Consider the following 23,149-nt stretch of genomic DNA (forward strand, 5'->3'; position numbering starts at 1 on the left):
TATGTATGTCTATACGAATTATATATGTATATATGAATGTATGCATGCATGTATTACTCAGACTACATAGGAAAGACATGAGTGTGCTATGCAGAAGAGGAAGAAAACAAATCCCACCCAAGGGAAGGAAATGAGTTTAGATGGGAAGACTTGGTAGAAATCTAGACAGAATTCTTCTCTTGATTATCTAGCCACGATAAAACTGTAAACTCAGATGAAAAAGTATTATAGGAACACTTGGGTATCTCAGTGGTTGAGTGTCTGCCGTTGGCTCAGATCATGATCCCGGGGTCCTGAGATTGAGTCTTACATCTGGCTCCCCATGGTGAGCCTGCTTCTTCCTCTGCCTATGTCTCTGCCTCTCTCTCTCTCTCTGTGTGTGTCTCTCATGAATAAATAAATATAACCTTAAAAAAAGAGAGAAAGATTATTATATTTGAAATGATATCTCTTAGAAAGCTCAGGTGTCTATGAACGCTATTCTGAGCAGAAGTTTGGGCTAATCTTTTGACATGAGAGCTTACTGCCTAGATAATTCTTGACTCATTTTCCCCTTCTTTCTTAATCTTAGCTTTCAGTATCCTCCTTCTGCCATCACCCGGAAGGCTGAAAAGATTAAGAAAGAAGGGAAAAATGATGGAAAGAAAAAAAAAAGACATTTGTGAGGGTCATTGTTGTCATTGTTGGTTGCTGTTAGGAAAAGGGAGGGGAAAAAGGTACTTATGCATAGGGCAGAGGCCAAAGAGAAATATGGGAATTTTTTTTTTTTTTTTAGTAGGCAGATGAGATAATGGTTTATTTTCTCCTGTCAGCATTTTCATTGATTTTTAGTTGCTATGTTATTTCTTAAGTAACATTTTATAACCTGGTCCTTGGGAACCGTAGATTAAATAAATGATTAATTTGCCAGGCTCTAAAACATGATTTTAAAAGTACTATCAACCTTGAGGGGGGAAAAATAAACAAACAAACAAATAAATAAATAGTAAATAAATAAATAAAAACAGTTAAGTAAACAATTAGGTGGCAAATTGAAGTGTCAACATAGGTGCTAATTAGTCTGCTGAGGTCAGTTTTCATGGAATTTTTTTTTAAAGATTTTATTTATTTATTCATGAGAAACACACACACACACACAGAGGCAGAGACACAGGCAGACAGGGAAGCAGACTCCATGCAGGGAGCCTTTCGCGGGACTCGATCCCAGTTCTCCAGGATCAGGCCCTGGGCTGAAGGCAGCGCTAAACCACTGAGCCACCCAGGCTGTCCCTTCATGGACTTTTGAAATAGATGTCATTCAGTGTGTTCATCTACATTCTAGAGAAAAAAGGTGTCATTTCTTATTCTTCAGTTCAAAAACATTTCCCCTGAGAGTTGGCCAGTCCAGCCAAAACTAACTTCTCCTGGTTTCCTGAAAATGCTGAAAATTACTTTTAAACTTATGATTAAACAAAACAAAATTCAAACAGAATCAACAACTTATCTAAATAGATAATTTGAAAAATCCTCAGTTCTGACCAAGACAAATGGTTTCAAGTTTTCTTTTGTGTTTCCAGAAAATATAGCTCTGTTGAGTTGTTATTTTGAGCACTTCATGAGGCAGTAAGAGTATACAATGGGCTTTGGTGAGAAAATAAGGTAGTTTTTGAGGAGGCAGGTGGAACAGGATAGCCATATACTCTAAATATGTCTGGAAGAGTCCAGAGCAGAAATGGTAACCGTGTAATGAGACACCTAGGGGAGAGGCCTACAAAGAAATAACAAAATAAATGAAGCATCCCTTAATTTTGGCCTGTTCCTTGTTTTATTCTTCTAATATCAGAAAACAACTTCATGTTTTTAGATTTTCAAAAGATGAGTGTTTAGACTTGGATTAAAATGTGATGAAGTTGAAGAATCTTCCTAAAGTCTCATTGTCCTTTGTTTTTCATTACTTTTATGATATTGACCTAATCCATATATTTATTGTTTTTACACATGCCTTGTTTTCATCAGCATATAGTGAATTATTTGGAGTCAAGTTTCAAGATCTGTTCATCCATATACCCTCTGATGATTATAATAATATGTGTTTGTTATTTTATATATTTATTTTAAATATTTAATTATTAATTTATTTGAGAGAGAGAGAATGAGAGAGCACAGAGGAAGAGGAAGAGGGAGAAGCAGACACCGCTGAGCTGGGAGCCCAAAGCTGGGCTCAATACCGTGACTCTAGGATCATGACCTGAGCCGAAGGCAGATGTTTAGCCGACTGAGCCACTAGGCACCCCAATAATATATTTTTTAAAGCAGGTAGTTATCTCAGTGAATGAGTAAAAGGTACTACTATGTCACCTGTTCTCATTTGTACTTGTGTTTTCATTCTAGATGGACAAGACAATATTACACATGTCCTTCATTCAACACTGTTTACTGAGTATCTATTATATGCCAAAACAAACATTGTCCTAAGCTCTGGGGGTATAAAAATGAATGAGAGATAAAAGAAGTTTTCTTGGGATCCCTGGGTGGCGCAGCGGTTTAGCGCCTGCCTTTGGCCCAGGGCGCGATCCTGGAGACCCAGGATCGAATCCCACGTCGGGCTCCCGGTGCATGGAGCCTGCTTCTCCCTCTGACTATGTCTCTGCCTCTCTCTCTCTCTATCTCTGTGTGACTATCATAAATAAATAAAAATTAAAAAAAAAAAAAAGAAGTTTTCTCTTAAATAGTTCAATGCTTCTGTTGTCATGTTCCCTAGGAAAGAACCAGATTCCATCTAGTTCCTTGGTAATGGTATAGATGTCTGAGTTTATGAAGCACAAGGGCTTTCAAGTTACACATGTTTTTGATTTAGTAAGTTGATGTGTAGTGATATCTTTTATTTTTTTTTAAGACTTAAAAAAATTGTTTCAGAGAGAGAGAGAGAGACAGACTAGGGCAGAGGGGCAGAAGGAGAAGGACAAGCAAACTCTGTGCTGAGCATGGAAATCCCCTTGTGGGGCTCTATTTTAGACTCAAATCATGACCTGAGCTGAAACCTCAGCCGCTTGACCCACTGAGCCACCCAAGCACTCCAGTGGTATCTTTAATTAAACAGAGGATGAGAATTAATATTTATTTAAATAAAACTTTATATCCTATTATTTTATCTGTAGTACCTAGTGCAGTAACTTCCATATAGTGGGGACTTAATAAATATTTGTTTACTTGCTCATTGAGTAAAGGATGAATAAAAGTATAGTGTTAGAAGAAAATTTAGTGGTCAAGTATCTTTAAGTTATTAAGAAAGAAATTGAAACCTAGAGATTTGCAGACTCCTGCCAACACTGTAAATTAAACTAGTTTGTTACAGATGGGATCTGGAACCCTATTACTTTGACTAGTAGTCCAGTGTTGAGTTCCCTGCATGCCGCAGTGTCACTTCTTAAATCATTTCTAAGTAAATTGAAAGGTGGAGAGGCTAATGGCACATTTTAATTTTAAAGTCAGCTTCAATACTTCCCTTAAAAAATAAGTTATGGATTAGGTAAGACATATTAAGTCATTTTATAAACCTGTATGTTCTAGGAAGTGATTATTGCCATCACAAAATTAAATTGTTTAGCGTAATCAAGGTCAGCCAGTATCCTATTGCTTAACTTAGTCACCTGCTTTGAAGCTAAATACTCTTATGAAAGATTTTAAATATAATCTGAGATCATCATGTTTTGCTTAAAGTGAATGTATGCTAAGAACTCACACTTCTATTTATGATCCAATTTCTACTTTAATTATTTATTAGTGTAAAACATTTGGTTTTTGTTTTGAAGTAATTTTTCCTGCTACAGTTAATATAATTAAAATTATTTGGATCTCCTAATTATTTTTGGATATATAACAGACATTTTGTTAGACATTATTCAGTAATAGGATGTTATGACTTTATTTTAAATATCTTTCTTCATAACTAATGTCCATTAATAATTTGTATTTGACTGAGGTACAAACTTCTTATGGAAACATATGAAGTAATAACTTTTCATTACTGAAGTGGGGATAATGTTGATTGATTAAGTTTCAGAAAAGATCCATATCCTTATATTGATATTATCTAGGTAATCTTGGATAACATAATCATCCTGAATTATGTTTCTCTTAGATTCAAAGGCCATTGGAAACCTTTTTCAAAACTCTTGGAAAGATTCATTGTTTATAAGAGTCTCCTATTCCTATTGAAAATTCATATTCCTAATGAGATAAGGTTGCAAGTGCAAGGATTTCCACTGTAGTATTGACTGTACTAGAGAAAATTTGGAAATAGCTTAAACTTCTCAATAGAATACGGAAAAGCAGTTTAAAAACTTAAAAAAATTTCAGGGAGATAATATGCCATGGTCTCAAATATTCTTTTCTAATAAAGGAAACAACTACAGAAAGCTTCTATTTGTTCAAAGTAATTAGTTCAAAGTAACCAAATGCAAAAACCCTAACAACTCCCCCTTCAAAACAAACATATCAAACTTGATTTTCATTAGAATGTTATTTCTTCACACTAATAAATAAAAAAAACAAAGACCCAGATTATATATATATATATATATATAATATATATATATATATATATATATTATATATATATATATACAACAATTATTGAGCTTCATCTTCTGGACAAGAATACCAAGTTAGTCTCTTCATAAAACACAATTACAATTTGAGGTCACTTCATATTTGCCTCTTTTGCCAGCACCAAGTCTGCCTCATCTGAATCTTTCCATTTCATGAGAAACATTAATTCTCCACTGCTGTCTGTGGCACCAATTATTCGTTCAGGGTCAAGACCTCTGGCAAAGCCTCTTGGTTTACCAGCCTTTCGCTTCTGGCTGCATCCAGAACCAAATTTGTAGTCAACCTCTCTGCTTCTCATAGCATCTCTTTTCTTCTTTGATTTGCTATCTAACATCAGATTTGCTGTCAGATACAGATTTTCTTTTTGTACCATCTTTTTCTTTACCAGCTTTTTGAGAATTAAGAAATGCTTCAATTAACGCTGGACAATCTAAATTTTCTTCAGGTTTCCAAGTATTGTCGGCATCTGTAAATCCCTTCCACTTTAGGAAATACTCCTTCCCATTCACTACACGGCAGTTCAATACTTTTTCCACGACAAATTCTTCAGGCTCCGCCTCTTCTACTTTTTTACTCTTTCCATTCTGTTTCTTTTCCATTTTTTGCAATGTAGTTTTATTGGAGGCCAATTTTTGTTTGTTTGTTTGTTTGTTTGTTTTGTTTTTTTCAGACTTGAAGAGCTATTATTCACCGCCTCCGAGCTGCTCCGGGTCCCGGGTCTGCACCATCACCGGCCCTGCGTGCCTCAAGCTCCAGCCCAACATTTATAGAATACTACATCCAGCAACAGCAGAATACACATTCTACTAGAACTTATATGGAACTTCACCAAAATAGACCACATTTTGGGACATAAAACACACCATAATACATTTTTAAAAAATAGAAAACATTAAAAGTTTGCTCTCAGATTCCAGTGGAATTAAACTAGAAATCAGTAACAGAGAGCTGGAAAATCTCAAAATATTTTGAAATTAAATAATTCCAAATATCACATTGGTTAAAAAGTCTTGATAAATATATATATACATATATATATGTTTCCTTTAGTCACTTTATTGACTATATGTAGTAATAATATATTGATAATCAATATACATATTGACTAAATGAAAATGAAAATACAATTTGTCGGGATGTGGGGAAGATGGCGGAAGAGTAGGGTCTCCAAATCACCTGTCTCCACCAAACTACCTAGAAAACCTTCAAATTATCCTGAAAATCTATGAATTCGGCCTGAGAATTAAAGAGAGAACACCTGTAATACTACAGTGAGAAGAGTTCGCGCTTCTATCAAGGTAGGAAGACGGGAAAAAAGAAATAAAGAAACAAAGGCCTCCAAGGGGGAGGGGCCCCGCGAGGAGCCGGGCTGAGGCCGGGGCGAGTGTCCCCAGGACAGGAGAGCCCCGTCCCGGAGGAGCAGGAGCTGCACCGACCTTCCCGGGGGAAAGGGGCTCGCGGGGAGTTGGAGCAGGACCCAGGAGGGCGAGGATGCCCTCGGGCTCCCCGGGACAGTAACAGCAACTGCGCGCCCAGGAGAGTGCGCCGAGCTCCCTAAGGGCTGCAGCGCGCACGGCGGGACCCGGAGCAGCTCGGAGGGGCTCGGGCGGCGGCTCCGCGGAGGGGGTTGCGCCGCCCGGGAGCGCGAATCCACCAGCGCAGGACCCGGAGCACAGGGCGCCGGGACACAGCCCAGGATCCGGCCTCCCCCGGGACAGGCAGAGGCCGGGAGGGCCCAGGACAGCAAGGACGCTCCTGCCCCAGCTGAGCACATCAGCGGCCCCGCCCCGGAGCCTCCAGGCCCTGCAGACGCAGTTCCTGCCGGAGCTGAATCCAGGTTTCCAGAGCTGCCCCGCCACTGGGGCTGTTCCTCCTGCGGCCTCACGGGGTAAACAACCCCCACCGAGCCCTGCACCAGGCAGGGGCACAGCAGCTCCCCCAACTGCTAACACCTGAAAATCAGCACAACAGGCCCCTCCCCCAGAACACCAGCTAGACTGACTGACAACTTCCAGGAGAAGCCAAGGGACTTAAAGTACACAGAATCAGAAGATACTCCCCGGTGGTTCTTTTTTTGTTTGTTTGTTTTTGTTTTTGTTTTTGTTTTGTTTTGCTTTTTGATTTGTTTCCTTCCCCCACCCCCATTTTTTCTCCTTTCTTTTTCTTTCTCTCTTTTTTTTTTTCGTTTTTTTTTCCTTCTTTTTCTTCCCCTTTTTTTTTTTTCTCTTTCTCTTTTCTTTCCTTCTTTCTCTCCTCTCTTTTTCTCTTTTTCCCAATACAACTTGCTTTGGCCACTCTGCACTGAGCAAAATGACTAGAAGGAAAACCTCACCTCAAAAGAAAGAATCAGAAACAGTCCTCTCTCCCACAGAGTTACAAAATCTGGATTACAATTCAATGTCAGAAAGCCAATTCAGAAGCACTATTATACAGCTACTGGTGGCTCTAGAAAAAAGTATAAAGGACTCAAGAGACTTCATGACTGCAGAATTTAGAGCTAATCAGGCAGAAATTAAAAATCAATTGAATGAGATGCAATCCAAACTAGAAGTCCTAACGACGAGGGTTAACGAGGTGGAAGAACGAGTGAGTGACCTAGAAGACAAGTTGATAGCAAAGAGGGAAACTGAGGAAAAAAGAGACAAACAATTAAAAGACCATGAAGATAGATTAAGGGAAATAAACGACAGCCTGAGGAAGAAAAACCTACGTTTAATTGGGGTTCCCGAGGGCGCCGAAAGGGACAGAGGGCCAGAATATGTATTTGAACAAATTCTAGCTGAAAACTTTCCTAATCTGGGAAGGGAAACAGGCATTCAGATCCAGGAAATAGAGAGATCCCCCCCTAAAATCAATAAAAACCGTTCAACACCTCGACATTTAATTGTGAAGCTTGCAAATTCCAAAGATAAGGAGAAGATCCTTAAAGCCGCAAGAGACAAGAAATCCCTGACTTTTATGGGGAGGAGTATTAGGGTAACAGCAGACCTCTCCACAGAGACCTGGCAGGCCAGAAAGGGCTGGCAGGATATATTCAGGGTCCTAAATGAAAAGAACATGCAACCAAGAATACTTTATCCAGCAAGGCTCTCATTCAAAATGGAAGGAGAGATAAAGAGCTTCCAAGACAGGCAGCAACTAAAAGAATATGTGACCTCCAAACCAGCTCTGCAAGAAATTTTAAGGGGGCCTCTTAAAATTCCCCTTTAAGAAGAAGTTCAGTGGAACAGTCCACAAAAACAAAGACTGAATAGATATCATGATGACACTAAACTCATATCTCTCAATAGCAACTCTGAATGTGAACGGGCTTAATGACCCCATCAAAAGGCGCAGGGTTTCAGACTGGATAAAAAAGCAGGACCCATCTATTTGCTGTCTACAAGAGACTCATTTTAGACAGAAGGACACCTACAGCCTGAAAATAAAAGGTTGGAGAACCATTTACCATTCGAATGGTCCTCAAAAGAAAGCAGGGGTAGCCATCCTTATATCAGATAAACTAAAATTTACCCCAAAGACTGTAGTGAGAGATGAAGAGGGACACTATATCATACTTAAAGGATCTATTCAACAAGAGGACTTAACAATCCTCAATATATATGCTCCGAATGTGGGAGCTGCCAAATATATAAATCAATTATTAACCAAAGTGAAGAAATACTTAGATAATAATACACTTATACTTGGTGACTTCAATCTAGCTCTTTCCATACTCGATAGGTCTTCTAAGCAAAACATCTCCAAAGAAACGAGAGCTTTAAATGATACACTGGACCAGATGGATTTCACAGATATCTACAGAACTTTACATCCAAACTCAACTGAATACACATTCTTCTCAAGCGCACATGGAACTTTCTCCAGAATAGACCACATATTGGGTCACAAATCGGGTCTGAACCGATACCAAAAGATTGGGATTGTCCCCTGCATATTCTCGGACCATAATGCCTTGAAATTAGAACTAAATCACAACAAGAAGTTTGGAAGGACCTCAAACACATGGAGGTTAAGGACCATCCTGCTAAAAGATAAAAGGGTCAACCAGGAAATTAAGGAAGAATTAAATAGATTCATGGAAACTAATGAGAATGAAGATACAACCGTTCAAAATCTTTGGGATGCAGCAAAAGCAGTCCTAAGGGGGAAATACATCGCAATACAAGCATCCATTCAAAAACTGGAAAGAACTCAAATACAAAAGCTAACCTTACACATAAAGGAGCTAGAGAAAAAACAGCAAATAGATCCTACACCCAAGAGAAGAAGGGAGTTAATAAAGATTCGAGCAGAACTCAACGAAATCGAGACCAGAAGAACTGTGGAACAGATCAACAGAACCAGGAGTTGGTTCTTTGAAAGAATTAATAAGATAGATAAACCATTAGCCAACCTTATTAAAAAGAAGAGAGAGAAGACTCAAATTAATAAAATCATGAATGAGAAAGGAGAGATCACTACCAACACCAAGGAAATACAAACGATTTTAAAAACATATTATGAACAGCTATACGCCAATAAATTAAGCAATCTAGAAGAAATGGACGCATTCCTGGAAAGCCACAAACTACCAAAACTGGAACAGGAAGAAATAGAAAACCTGAACAGGCCAATAACCAGGGAGGAAATTGAAGCAGTCATCAAAAACCTCCCAAGACACAAGAGTCCAGGGCCAGATGGCTTCCCAGGAGAATTTTATCAAACGTTTAAAGAAGAAATCATACCTATTCTCCTAAAGCTGTTTGGAAAGATAGAAAGAGATGGAGTACTTCCAAATTCGTTCTATGAAGCCAGCATCACCTTAATTCCAAAGCCAGACAAAGACCCCGCCAAAAAGGAGAATTACAGACCAATATCCCTGATGAACACGGATGCAAAAATTCTCAACAAGATACTGGCCAATAGGATCCAACAGTACATTAAGAAAATTATTCACCATGACCAAGTAGGATTTATCCCTGGGACACAAGGCTGGTTCAACACCCGTAAAACAATCAATGTGATTCATCATATCAGCAAGAGAAAAACCAAGAACCATATGATCCTCTCATTGGATGCAGAGAAAGCATTTGACAAAATACAGCATCCATTCCTGATCAAAACTCTTCAGAGTGTAGGGATAGAGGGAACATTCCTCGACATCTTAAAAGCCATCTATGAAAAGCCCACAGCAAATATCATTCTCAATGGGGAAGCACTGGGAGCCTTTCCCCTAAGATCAGGAACAAGACAGGGATGTCCACTCTCACCACTGCTATTCAACCTAGTACTGGAAGTCCTAGCCTCAGCAATCAGACAACAAAAAGACATTAAAGGCATTCAAATTGGCAAAGAAGAAGTCAAACTCTCCCTCTTCGCCGATGACATGATACTCTACATAGAAAACCCAAAAGTCTCCACCCCAAGATTGCTAGAACTCATACAGCAATTCGGTAGAGTGGCAGGATACAAAATCAATGCCCAGAAGTCAGTGGCATTTCTATACACTAACAATGAGACTGAAGAAAGAGAAATTAAGGAGTCAATCCCATTTACAATTGCACCCAAAAGCATAAGATACCTAGGAATAAACCTCACCAAAGATGTAAAGGATCTATACCCTCAAAACTATAGAACACTTCTGAAAGAAATTGAGGAAGACACAAAGAGATGGAAAAATATTCCATGCTCATGGATTGGCAGAATTAATATTGTGAAAATGTCAATGTTACCCAGGGCAATATACACATTTAATGCAATCCCTATCAAAATACCATGGACTTTCTTCAGAGAGTTAGAACAAATTATTTTAAGATTTGTGTGGAATCAGAAAAGACCCCGAATAGCCAGGGGAATTTTAAAAAAGAAAACCATATCTGGGGGCATCACAATGCCAGATTTCAGGTTGTACTACAAAGCTGTGGTCATCAAGACAGTGTGGTACTGGCACAAAAACAGACACATAGATCAGTGGAACAGAATAGAGAATCCAGAAGTGGACCCTGAACTTTATGGGCAACTAATATTCGATAAAGGAGGAAAGACTATCCATTGGAAGAAAGACAGTCTCTTCAATAAATGGTGCTGGGAAAATTGGACATCCACATGCAGAAGAATGAAACTAGACCACTCTCTTTCACCATACACAAAGATAAACTCAAAATGGATGAAAGATCTAAATGTGAGACAAGATTCCATCAAAATCCTAGAGAAGAACACAGGCAACACCCTTTTTGAACTCGGCCATAGTAACTTCTTGCAAGATACATCCACGAAGGCAAAAGAAACAAAAGCAAAAATGAACTATTGGGACTTCATCAAGATAAGAAGCTTTTGCACAGCAAAGGATACAGTCAACAAAACTCAAAGACAACCTACAGAATGGGAGAAGATATTTGCAAATGACATATCAGATAAAGGGCTAGTTTCCAAGATCTATAAAGAACTTATTAAACTCAACACCAAAGAAACAAACAATCCAATCATGAAATGGGCAAAAGACATGAACAGAAATCTCACAGAGGAAGACATAGACATGGCCAACATGCATATGAGAAAATGCTCTGCATCACTTGCCATCAGGGAAATACAAATCAAAACTACAATGAGATACCACCTCACACCAGTGAGAATGGGGAAAATTAACAAGGCAGGAAACAACAAATGTTGGAGAGGATGTGGAGAAAAGGGAACCCTCTTACACTGTTGGTGGGAATGTGAACTGGTGCAGCCACTCTGGAAAACTGTGTGGAGGTTCCTCAAACAGTTAAAAATATACCTGCCCTACGACCCAGCAATTGCACTGTTGGGGATTTACCCTAAAGATTCAGATGCAATGAAACGCCGGGACACCTGCATCCCGATGTTTCTAGCAGCAATGTCCACAATAGCCAAACTGTGGAAGGAGCCTCGGTGTCCAACGAAAGATGAATGGATAAAGAAGATGTGGTTTATGTATACAATGGAATATTACTCAGCTATTAGAAATGACAAATACCCACCATTTGCTTCAACGTGGATGGAACTGGAGGGTATTATGCTGAGTGAAGTAAGCCAGTCGGCGAAGGACAAACATTATATGTTCTCATTCATTTGGGGAATATAAATAATAGTGAAAGGGAATATAAGGGAAGGGAGAAGAAATGTGTGGGAAATATCAGAAAGGGAGACAGAACGTAAAGACTGCTAACTCTGGGAAACGAACTAGGGGTGGTAGAAGGGGAGGAGGGCGGGGGGTGGGAGTGAATGGGTGACGGGCACTGGGTGTTATTCTGTATGTTAGTAAATTGAACACCAATAAAAAAAATAAATAAAAAAAAAAAAAAAAAAAAAGAAAATACAATTTGTCAAACTTTGAAGGATACATTAATAATATTTAAAAGAAATTTTATAGCATTAAAAACATACATTAGAGAATCAGAAAGACCCAAATTCAATAACTGAAGCTTTCATCTTAAAAGAGAAAAGTGGAAGCAGGGAGAGGAGGAGGAGGAAGAGGGAAAAGGGAAAAAATGGGAAAAAAAGGAGGAGGGGGAGGGAGAAAAGGAAAAGAGAAAAAGAAAGAAAAGAACAAATAAAGAATAAGCAGGACAAATAGAAATAATAAAAAAATAAATTGATAAAAATTGGAAACAAAACAATAGAGAAAATCAACAAAAATCAAAAGCTAGTTCCTTGAGATGATCAATAAAACTGATAGATTTCTAGACAATTTTTAACCAAAAAAAAAAGGCACGAGAAGATGCACATATCAGAAAAAAAGGAATAATCACTAGTGATTACCTGAACATTAAATGGATGATGAAGAAATATTATGAATAACTTTATGCCCACAAATTTGAAAACTTAGAAGAGATGGACCACTTTCTTAAAGAATACATATCCCCAAAACTCACACAAAGAGATGGACTAAATAGTCCTGTAATGATTAAGAAAATGAAATAATAGTAACTTTTTTAAGTAAAAAAAGTTCAGATGTGTCTATTTGGTGAATTTTATCAATAATAAAAAATAATACCAATTCTTCTCAAACTATTCTAGAAAATAAAAGTAAAAGAAACATTTCCTAATTAATTCTGTAAACTCAGTACTATACTACTACTAAAACCAGATTATAGGGTTACAAGAAAGGAAAACTACAGACCAGTGTCACTAATGAATATAGATGCAAGATTCCTCAACAAAATACAAGGAGATAAAATCTAACAAGGTGTTTAAAAAAATGCTTTACAACCTAGTGAGTTTATTACAGATATGATAGACTGGCTCAATATCAATCAGTGCAAACCACCATATCAGTAGCCTAAAGAAGACAATTATTTGATCATATAATTTGAGAAGGAAAAACAAACTATTTTTATTTAAAAGAAGGATAAATACTTAGTAGAAATACATATATATTAGTCATTGCCATTTTCTTCATGGAAGAAATATAATTTTTTTATCCTTCATGATTTTAAAAAAATTGATTTTACCTTAATGAACAGTCTGAAAATATAAAATTTGAAAATATACATTAAATTTCACTTGTTTCTACTGAATTCATTTTTAATATGTTTTGTTCAATAGTAATAATTTTCCTATGACTAGGTAAATTGATATTACTTACTAACTCAGTGTATCTGAACAGGTATGTGAAACTAGGCTTACTTATTTCAAGCATCCCTAATGCACAGAACATTATACTTTGAAATCAATCTACATATTTTCCCCAACATTAAGACAAAAAAAAACATATTCAGAGATACCTTTAATTATAAAGAAATAATTGTTTTAATACCCTGGCAGAAATAATGTTCTGTATTTATCAGTTTTATTTTCTACATGATTGATGTGGCAATAATAAGTGAAAAGATTCTCCTTTAGATTAGTGTCTTATACCTTTGTCCCTTTATCAAACTATAGCTGAATACGTATTCCAAAATTTTGCCAAGAAGCTATTCTATGGAATCAAGGTTTCCTGTTTATCTCTAACTACTATTTAATAAGGTCTTTCCCAGATAAACTACTTGCTGTGTGTGTGTGTGTGTGTGTGTAAACAATGAAAAGTTACAATGTTTCTGATTTGGTTTTATATGCAAGCCCCTATTTTAGATTGTCTTTAATTCAATTCAGAAAACTACTTCACATCATTTTGGACATAATAGAAATATTGTATAAACAGATTTATGAGGAAATAAATGCTCAAAATTGGACAATCACTTACATTACTCATTTATTTATGATAATGGTTCTTATGTTTATTCACTAAAATGAAAAATATAATTGTCTATTTCTTGAAAATCTGTCAAATATATGTATGTCTGAACTAAATCATTTAGTGTGGAAGTCTCCACACTAAATGATTTAGTTCGTTTATGTGTGAACACTCAGGGCTTATATACATAGTTCAATTTTTGAGAAAGATGCCTAAAAAATTATTAACTTTGAAAGTAACACATGTGCAAAGAAGTATGGTGAAAATTATGAAGAAGGAATCCCTGGGTGGCTCAGCGGTTTAGCACCTGCCTTCGGCCCAGGGCATGACCTTGGAGTCCCGGGATTGAGTCCCACGTCAGGCTCCCTATATGGAACCTGCTTCTCCCTCTGCCTGTATCTCTGCCTCTCTCTCTCTTTCTCTCTCTTTCATGAATAAACAAATAAAATCTTTTAAAAAAAAGAAAATTATGGAGAGCAAGGACAAATATTTTGTCAACTGCAGAGAAAAAATTAATTTGGATAAACATGCATAATAGGAATTTGAATGTTAAGAATACCACGGAAATGTCATCATCATCATCATCATCATCATCACAATTTCTTTGAAATGACCTCATGTCACAATTGTTCATTTTGGAATTTAAGAGTAAAAAACAAAAAATGAGTAGTTTACTTAATATCCTTCTTATTTTAAAGTCTTCAATCTTCTGCTTATGCCACATCTTTCATTTTCTTTTTCAGTTATTTGCCTAGTATATATATTTTCATTTTTAAGTTTTCAGTTTTTGTGTATTTTTTGTTTTATTTTATATAGCATCACTGATAGTATATAGTGAAATTTTATTTTTTTTGTTTTAGTCCAGATTGAGAGTCAAGAATTTTTTAACTAGTTCGTTTAGCTCATTTATATTTATTGTAATTTATAATATTTTGTTTTTATTTCTGCCACTTTATTTTAGGCTTTTATTAACTATGATCTTGATCTTTCTTCTTTTCTATCTTTTGGATGGCTAAAGTTTCACTAGATGTTTTGTTTTTTATTTTTATTTTGTAATATTTGAATTATTACTTTTTATTCTTTCAACCCTTGTTTTATTTTATGTTTTTTAAAGATTTATTTTTTTATTCATTAGAGATGCAGAGAGAGGCAGAGACATAGGCAGAGGGAGAAGCAGGCTCCTGTAGGGAGCCTGATTCGGAAGTTGATCCCAGGTTCCAGGATCACGACCTGAGCCGAAGGCAGGCGCCCAACCCCTGAGCCACTCAGGCATCCCTCAACCCTTGTTTTAAATATAACTTTACTCGCAGTTGTTATGAAGCTCAGATTTATCTGATTTTCCTGGATAAGTCTTTTTTCTTTTCCTTTAATACAGATAATGTCATAACAAAATACAATGCATCTACATTGTATTGATTATATCAAAAAGAATTGTATTTCTTTCTTATAAATATTCACGCTTTCATCAATTCTGATTTTCAATCTCCTCTTAAGTTCTGGCACCTGAGGATTTTTTAATTTGCTCTATAATGCATGTAACCAAGAATTTTTGAATATTTTTGCTGTGAATTCTAGGTGTTTACATGTATTAGAAGGTAATTTTAAGCTACCAAATGGAATAAACTGGGAGACTAAATTTTTTTCCTCATTTTCTTTGTGTGTGAATAAATCCACTTTGCACTCATTCAGTCATCACGGGAAGGCACAACTTCCATATGACATGGTGAGCTGTTTTATGTAGCTGTCCTTGTTATGAGGAGTTATATTTGTTCTACATAATAGATAATCTCTGGGAGATTTCAGAATTCACTAAATGTGTTGTGCGTTAACTGTCTGGCATTTTCAGCCCCACACAGTGCCCCATGCCCCAATTTCATTTGCTGTTAATTCCCTTCCTTTGTTGTCTTCTTCATTCTGCTCGCTGAGTTTTTCCTGGCCTCAAAATGGGCCTCTCTCCTGGCTCAGGTTTTCTGAACCATGTTATAACATGGATGAACTTCAAAACACTAACAAAGCTAAATGCAGTACATCAGATGTTGTATCATTTCCTGTATTTGAAATGTCTGGAAAAGACAAATCTGTAAGACATAGAAAGTCTCACATTAGTGGTTGGGAGTGCTAATGAGGATTGATTGGAAAAGAGCATTGGGACCTTTCTGGAAGGAAGAAATTATTCTAAAATGATTGTCATAATGGCTGCACAATATTCCTGGTATATTCACCAGAAATACTTAATAGTACAATCAAAATGGGTGGAATTTATGGTATGTAAATGATACTTCAAAAAAGTTATTTAAGAAAAACAAAGCTAAGACTTCCTGAACTTTCTCTTTTTCCTAACCTAAAACACTTATGTGAATCTTGGAAGTAGAGCACATTTATTGCAACCTTGAAAAGAAAAGTTACCTGCTAAGTGTGGTGAGAGAGGAATGTGATCTGTTGCTAGTACAGTGAGCTCAGCATGGCCTGTTTTTATCTGGACTCCTTTTATTATGAAGAAACAAACATATGTATTTTTCTTTCATATTTTTAATACATATTATACATATATCCGTGTTTCTTTTTAAAAATTTGAGTATTCCATTGCTTGGATGTACCACAGTTTATTCATTTACCAGTTGAAGAACAAGTTGGGTTTCCTGTTTTTGGCATTTATGAATAAAGCCACTATAAGTATTTGCATACAGATTTGGTGTATACTATTTTAGTTTCTCTTGGAGTGGGATTTGTGGTATGTTTAATTTTGTGTATGTTTAATTCTGCAAGAAACTGCCCATTTTCCATTTCTCAAGCAATGTATGAGAGTTCCAGTTGTTCTGCATTCTTTCCACAACTTGCTATTATCCTTTTTTTAAAAAGGCCACTTTAATTAGAGAGTATGTGGTGTTTCAGTGGGGTTTTAATTTCCAATTTTTTTAGTGTAAATGATGTCAAATGTCGTTTTCAATTTTTAACTACTCTAAATGATACTGCAATATTGGGGTAATATTCAGAGTACTTAATGACCACCAGCATAGAATGGACACCAATCAGTAACTACAGACACAGGGCAATTGGATCAGAGCAGAGGTTCTTTAAGAGTTGAGATATAACCAGATGTACTACTTAACAATCAGCTCAACATATGTCATCTCACATGAATACGAACAAAATTATAGGATAATATCTAGATGTAGAACTGAGGGAGGAAATAACAACTGCATTTATAATTTGGGTACTTTTTTCTTTTCTTTTCTTTTCTTTTTCTTTCTTTTTTTTTTTTTTTTTTTTTTTTTTTTTTTTTTTTTTTACTAAATTTCCTTTTATGGTCGATATGGCAATTAGCACTGCTATCACGGAAGAAGAGACAATTTGCTTTCTCACATGTTTGGTGCCATGATGAGATCAAACTTTTTGCTCTTTGGCAATCTGCCCAATGAAAACTGGTCAGAGAAGTTTAATTTGGGTTTCTTATTGTAATTGAGACTACCTTTTCACATGTTTATAGTTATGTATATTTTCTTTTCTGTGAATTGTCAGTTTATGTTTTGTGTCTTCTTTTTTCTTTCTAATGCATTCAGAGTATTTTTCTTCAGGGATTTTAACAAGTTTTCATCTGTATAAACATTATTGCATAGTGACATGATATATAAGTAATTTTTTCTCATTTCAGTTTGTATTTTGGCTTTGTTTATTGTGAGTTTTTCCATGGAAACTTTACAAAATGTAATTAAATTAGTCAATCTTTTCTTTTATGACTTTTGGATTTATACCTTATTTACAAAGTTTTCCCACATTGCAAAATTAATTTTTAAATTCTCCTATATTTTCTTTTAATGTTATTATGCTGTTTATTTTTCTTTTGACATTTATATATCTGATTCATGTATGATTTATCCTGATGTAGTGTGTAGGCATGAAGGTTATTTTGCACTTATTTATTTTTCTGGGGAATTGAAAAAAAGAACAACCAAAAAATTTTCCTTCACTGAGTTGAATTATTACTTCATCATAATCATAAATATAATTATCTCTTGTATTTCAGGCAATTGAACTTTTACTTTATTCTATTGATCTATCATCTATACCTGTGGTGGTAGTACACATTTTAAGTATTGTAATTTTAAAATGTATTTGACTAGTAGGGAAAATCTCTCATCTCTCTCTCATGCTTTTTCAGCTATACTTGTATGCCTTTATAATCATCATGGATTTTTACTAGGATCACATTAAATTTATTGATTAAATTATGGAGAGTTGACAACTTATAATATTGAGTTTTTCTTTCTAGAAACATGATACAACTTTTGATTTGTTCAGTATTTTCTTTTATCTCTATTTGTATAGATTTTTAAGTTAATTTTTAAGAATTATGATGTTTATGATCGTTAAGATTATTTTATTGTAAATTAGGCCATTACTTATGATTTTTATACGACTGCTGATTTTGAATATATGAAGGTTAGTATTTCTGTGTGCTGATATTGTCTCTAGCCTCTATGTGATTGAATTAGCTTTTTGCTTATGATACTTTTGAATTTGGCTTTCTTTGGTTTCCTCGATAGCTAGAAATTTATCTGTAATTAGTTGGGTTTTTTTCCTCCTTTTCAATTAATTTTATTTATTTTTTCTTTCTCTAATTGCTTCAGTTAGAGCATTCACAACAATTTTAAATGGGTAATTTCAGTTTAAATTGTTGTCTTTTTCTTGACTATAAATGGATATATGTCTAGTGTTTTTCCATTTCAAAATGATATCATCCTTGGGCTTGTAAAAGGTATTAAAGAAATATCAGTCTGATTCTATTTTATTAAGAATTTACTTTTTAATAAAGAAAGATGCAGAAATGTAGATTTTTAACCAAATGAGTATATAACATTGATCAGCATGAGTAAGTTCTTTTTTCCCTTAGATCTATTCATATTGTAATTTGTATTAATTATTTCAATATTTTATTTAGTTTTTATTTTTATTATATTCTTAAGTGATATCAGTGATTCCATAGTTTTAGAATTTTTGCTGGCCTTGGTAACAATCTTAAATTTTAGTTATAAGAATGTATTAGAAGAAATTCTTCTTTCTCTAGGCTCTTAAATATTTTTAAAAATGAGAGTACCCTTTATTTTGTAATTTAGTAGAATTTTACAGTGAATCCATCTTGTCCTTATGTTTTCTATTATTTGTTCTTTGTAAACTTTATTTGCTTTTCCTCACCTCTGCTTCCACTTCCAATGTTAATTGCTTTGTTTAGATCTTTTATTATCCTAGGGTCTGTTATGGTGCATTTCGAATTATTTAATTAAGATTTTCAAGTCTTTTGCATAGATCTAATAATTTTTTTGGATCCTTTAATTCACTCAATTTCTATATTTGCTTTCTATTTAGTATTTATTTGCTCTTTCACTTCTTCTTCATTTTCTAATTATATGCTGAAAAGGTTAAATAGTAGGGTTTTTTTTTTTTTCATTTTTAGAAGAACCAGCTTATAGATTTCTGTTTAACTATTTTTTCAATAATTCAGTATTTTTTGTTTTATTAGATTTTGTGTCAGCATCTTCCCTCCATTTATGAGTTATATGTTTATTTAACTTATTTTTATTACTTCATAACATAAATATTTAGTACTGTGAATTTCCCTTTGAGCATTGCTTCATGTATACCCATGAGTTTTAATCACAACTATTTTTTTTACAATAGTTATTTAAAGACGTAATTTTAAAAAATTCCAGGTGATAGACATGATTTCTAGTGTTTTTAATTTTCTACTTTTTTGGATGGTCACCATACAATGAAATTACTGCATTTTTATATTTATTTTATGGCCAAATACAATTCAATTTTTATGAATGTGTCATGAGCAACTGTATTTAGGGTAGAGAGTTACCAATAATTATATCTAAATCTATATCTCAATTAAGTGCACTTTGCTGATTAATCTGTAGTTTCTTTTTTTTAAGATTATATTTATTTATTCATGAGAAACACAGAGAGAGAGGCAGAGACATAGGAAGAGAGAGAAGCAGGCTCCATGCAGGGAGCTCTATGTGGGACTTGATACTGGGTCTCCAGGATCCACGCCCTGGGCCAAAGGCAAGGGCCAAACTGTTGAGCCACTGAGGTATCCCTAAACTGTAGTTTCTAATGCATTTTGCAAAGTATTTCTGGTACTTCTTACTTGTGGACATAGTATAGGATTGCATCTCTCTTCCTCCACCGTATGTTTGGGTGGGGCCATGAAATAAATTGCAAGCCAAAGTGACACATGTCATTTAATCGCTGGGGAGATGGCCCAGAGTTTCTTTTCCATCTAACACAGAACCTGGCAATGTTAGAGACCATGGATAATCTAGCATCTGGTGTCTCTTAGTGAGTACTCTGAGTGGAGGCCCCATCTAATGCTTGAAGACATGTGGTAAAAGCAAGAAATAAACATTTGTCGTTTTAAGCCATTGGTATTGAGGTAGTTTGTCATTGCAGTTAAACCAAAGCAGTATTGATAGAATCTCACATAATCTTACTTAATTTTGCTCACTTGATTTGTTATTGTCGGGAGAATTACCATGTTTGTCTACTGATGTGTTTCTGCCAACTTCTACTTGAATCTTCTATAGTTTTTGTTTTATGGAGATTGATCCCAAGTTAACTGACATGTAAGTCTTATTAACTGCTACTTTATCATAATTACACTATTTATCATAATGAAATCACCTTTTTTTGTTTCACTTAATGCCTCTTTACATGATCTTAAACTCAATTAAGATAGCAACGCATGATTTATTTTTGCTTTTATTTGTTAGATTCCACTGGCCATCGTTTTATTTTGAACATTTCTAGGTCACAAAGTTTTAGGTATGTTTCTTCTTTAAATCATAGAGTTTGGGAAGTTTAGAACAATTTTGCATAAATATCCAAAAGACCAATGATTATTCTCAATTCAGTCTTGCAGTATCTTAAGACTCCCATTTTTAAATTTTTTTAATTAAAAAAAACTTTTTTTTAAAGATTTTATTTATTCATGAGAGACACACAGAGAGAGACAGAAATGGAGAATCAAGCTCCTCACAGGGAGCCTGAGGTGGCACTCAATCCCTGGGCCTACGATTGCACCCTAAGCCAAAGGCAAACGCTCAACCACTGACACACCCAGATATCCTAAGACTCCCATTTTTAAAATAGATCTTAAAATTGTGCTCAATGTGTGGTTATTTTTGCTTTTTTGTTTTTGCTTGATAGAAAAGTTTTTTTCTTTTCTCTATCAAGTGGTTCACTCTATATTATATTCTTTTTAAAAAATATTTATTTATTTATTTATTTATTTATTTATTTATTATTTGAGAGAGAGAGAACTGGGGGAGGAGCAGAGGAAGAAAGAGAGGCAATCTCAGACTCTGTGCTGAGCCCCCAACTTGGGGCTCAGTCTCACAACCCTGCGATCATAACTTGAGCTGTAATCCAGAGTGGATCCTTAACTTACTATGCCATCCAGGTGCCACTCTATATTATATTCTTAGGTATATAGAGACACATGAACACATGCACACATACACAAGGTATAAGGTTTCTATATTTATTTACTTTTCCACTAGATACAGTTATAAAATTTGTATATTTCTTCCTTCTCACCTTCTTTTTTTTCTCCTCCACTATCTATTTCTTATTATATTCATAGTATTTTAGTGTTAACATTCATAAAAAAGATTATTTTTTTCATTGTAGGTTTGTGAATTCTATCTTGACTTTTAGCAGCATGGTCTCACTACTTCTGTGCCTTTTTATTTTCCTTTAGCTACCAAGTTTTCTTAGTTTTAATATTCCTTAGCATAATTTCTCTTTTTATTAGTACTAAACTTAAACAGATGTTCACTAACATTGACTTGGAAATGTTTTGAGTTCTTTCTTGGTTGGTTCTTTTATATCCCTTAAGAAGAGTTAATGGAAACCTTGTCCCTTGGTTTCTACTAGTGTACACTCATGGTTTTTTGACTTGCTTTTGTAGTAGAATGAGAATATTGCCAAGTTAAAAAAAAAATCTTTCTTCCCCATCTTTAAAATTGTAGATATTGCTTCACTGACTTCTAGCTTTTAATGTGGCTGTAGAAAAATCACTGATTTTTCTTTTATAAGTGTCTTTTATTGTTTTTATACTTAGAATTCTTGAAATATAAAAGATCATCCTTTTTTTTTTAAGTATGACAAATTTATTAGGCTAGGAGCAAAATTCATTAGTCTGATCAGTTTGGAAAAATGTTCCCAGTGTCATGGTGACCTTTTTAATAGGTAATCAATTCTTCTTTGAAAGACCATTTTCTTGAATAACATCGTTAAATAATTGTTTGTTTCTGCTATTCTCATTTTTTTCATGGATTCTAATAATGCAGTAGGAGAATCTCTTTTGGCATCTTTCATCCCTATCATTTTCTCTAATTTTTAATCTATTTTTATTTCATTTTCAAAACCTGATTTATTTATTATGCTCTGCCTCATTCATTGGATTGTTAGCACTATCCTGTTGCTTTAAATGTAATCTTCAAATATGAAATTTCATTTTTTTCTCATTATTTCCCAAGATCTACTAAAATATATTTTGAATTGGTATGTTGTCCTCTATCTCTTCCTTGAGTTCTTTAACTCTAATTTATGCTCTACTTTCTATTCTTGTTCATAGAGACTATCAATATTTTTATTATTATTTTTATTTTAATTTATGGTAAGTATTCTTCATGGCAAAATTTTCTCTGAGAATTCTTCATTAGGCATTTGTTTTTACTTTTTTTCACCTTAAAAAAAATTCTTGCTGAAGGAAGTACATTTTCTTATACTAACCATCTTGGAGGATATTTGTTTTAAAAGAGACTATGTGCAAATTCTAAACCAATGGAATTTTCTTTGGGAACTGAGTTATTGTGTTAATCATTTAGTCTTTCCTTCTCAACATATCAATGAGATGAATAGTGAGGGGGTGGGGAGGTGGAGGGGGTAGTTATACAGAACATTTTCTTTTTAATTAATAAACTTTATTTTTACAGAAGTTTAGATTTATAGCAAAATGGACAAGGAGTACAGAAAGTACAAGGGGTTCCCATATACTTCCTGTCCTCATACCTATACAGACTTCACCTTTATCAATAACCTCCACCAGAAAGTTAAATGTGTTATAATTGATGAATGTACAATGACACACATTATCACCCAAAGTCCATAGTTTACATTAGGACTCACTCTTGGTGTTGTGTATTCTATGGATTTTGACAAATGAATAACATATATCCATTTTTGTAGTATCATTCAGAATAGTTTTAGCACCCTTAAATTCTCTATACTGTCTTTTCATCTCTTCTTCTCTCTAACACCTGGCAAATCATTGATCTTTTCATTACCTTCAGAGTTTTGTCCTTTGCAGAA

The 23,149-nt window shown here is 34.8% G+C and overlaps 1 pseudogene; it reads right to left on the bottom strand.

Annotated features, from left to right (window-relative positions):
• Nucleotides 1-4,611: 4,611 nt before the first annotated feature.
• Nucleotides 4,612-5,213, bottom strand: LOC100685934 (annotated as a pseudogene).
• Between the last annotated feature and the right edge of the window lie 17,936 nt (nucleotides 5,214-23,149).

The sequence above is a fragment of the Canis lupus genome, chromosome 1 (genome assembly GCF_011100685.1).
Source record: "Canis lupus familiaris isolate Mischka breed German Shepherd chromosome 1, alternate assembly UU_Cfam_GSD_1.0, whole genome shotgun sequence".
NCBI lineage: Eukaryota > Metazoa > Chordata > Mammalia > Carnivora > Canidae > Canis > Canis lupus.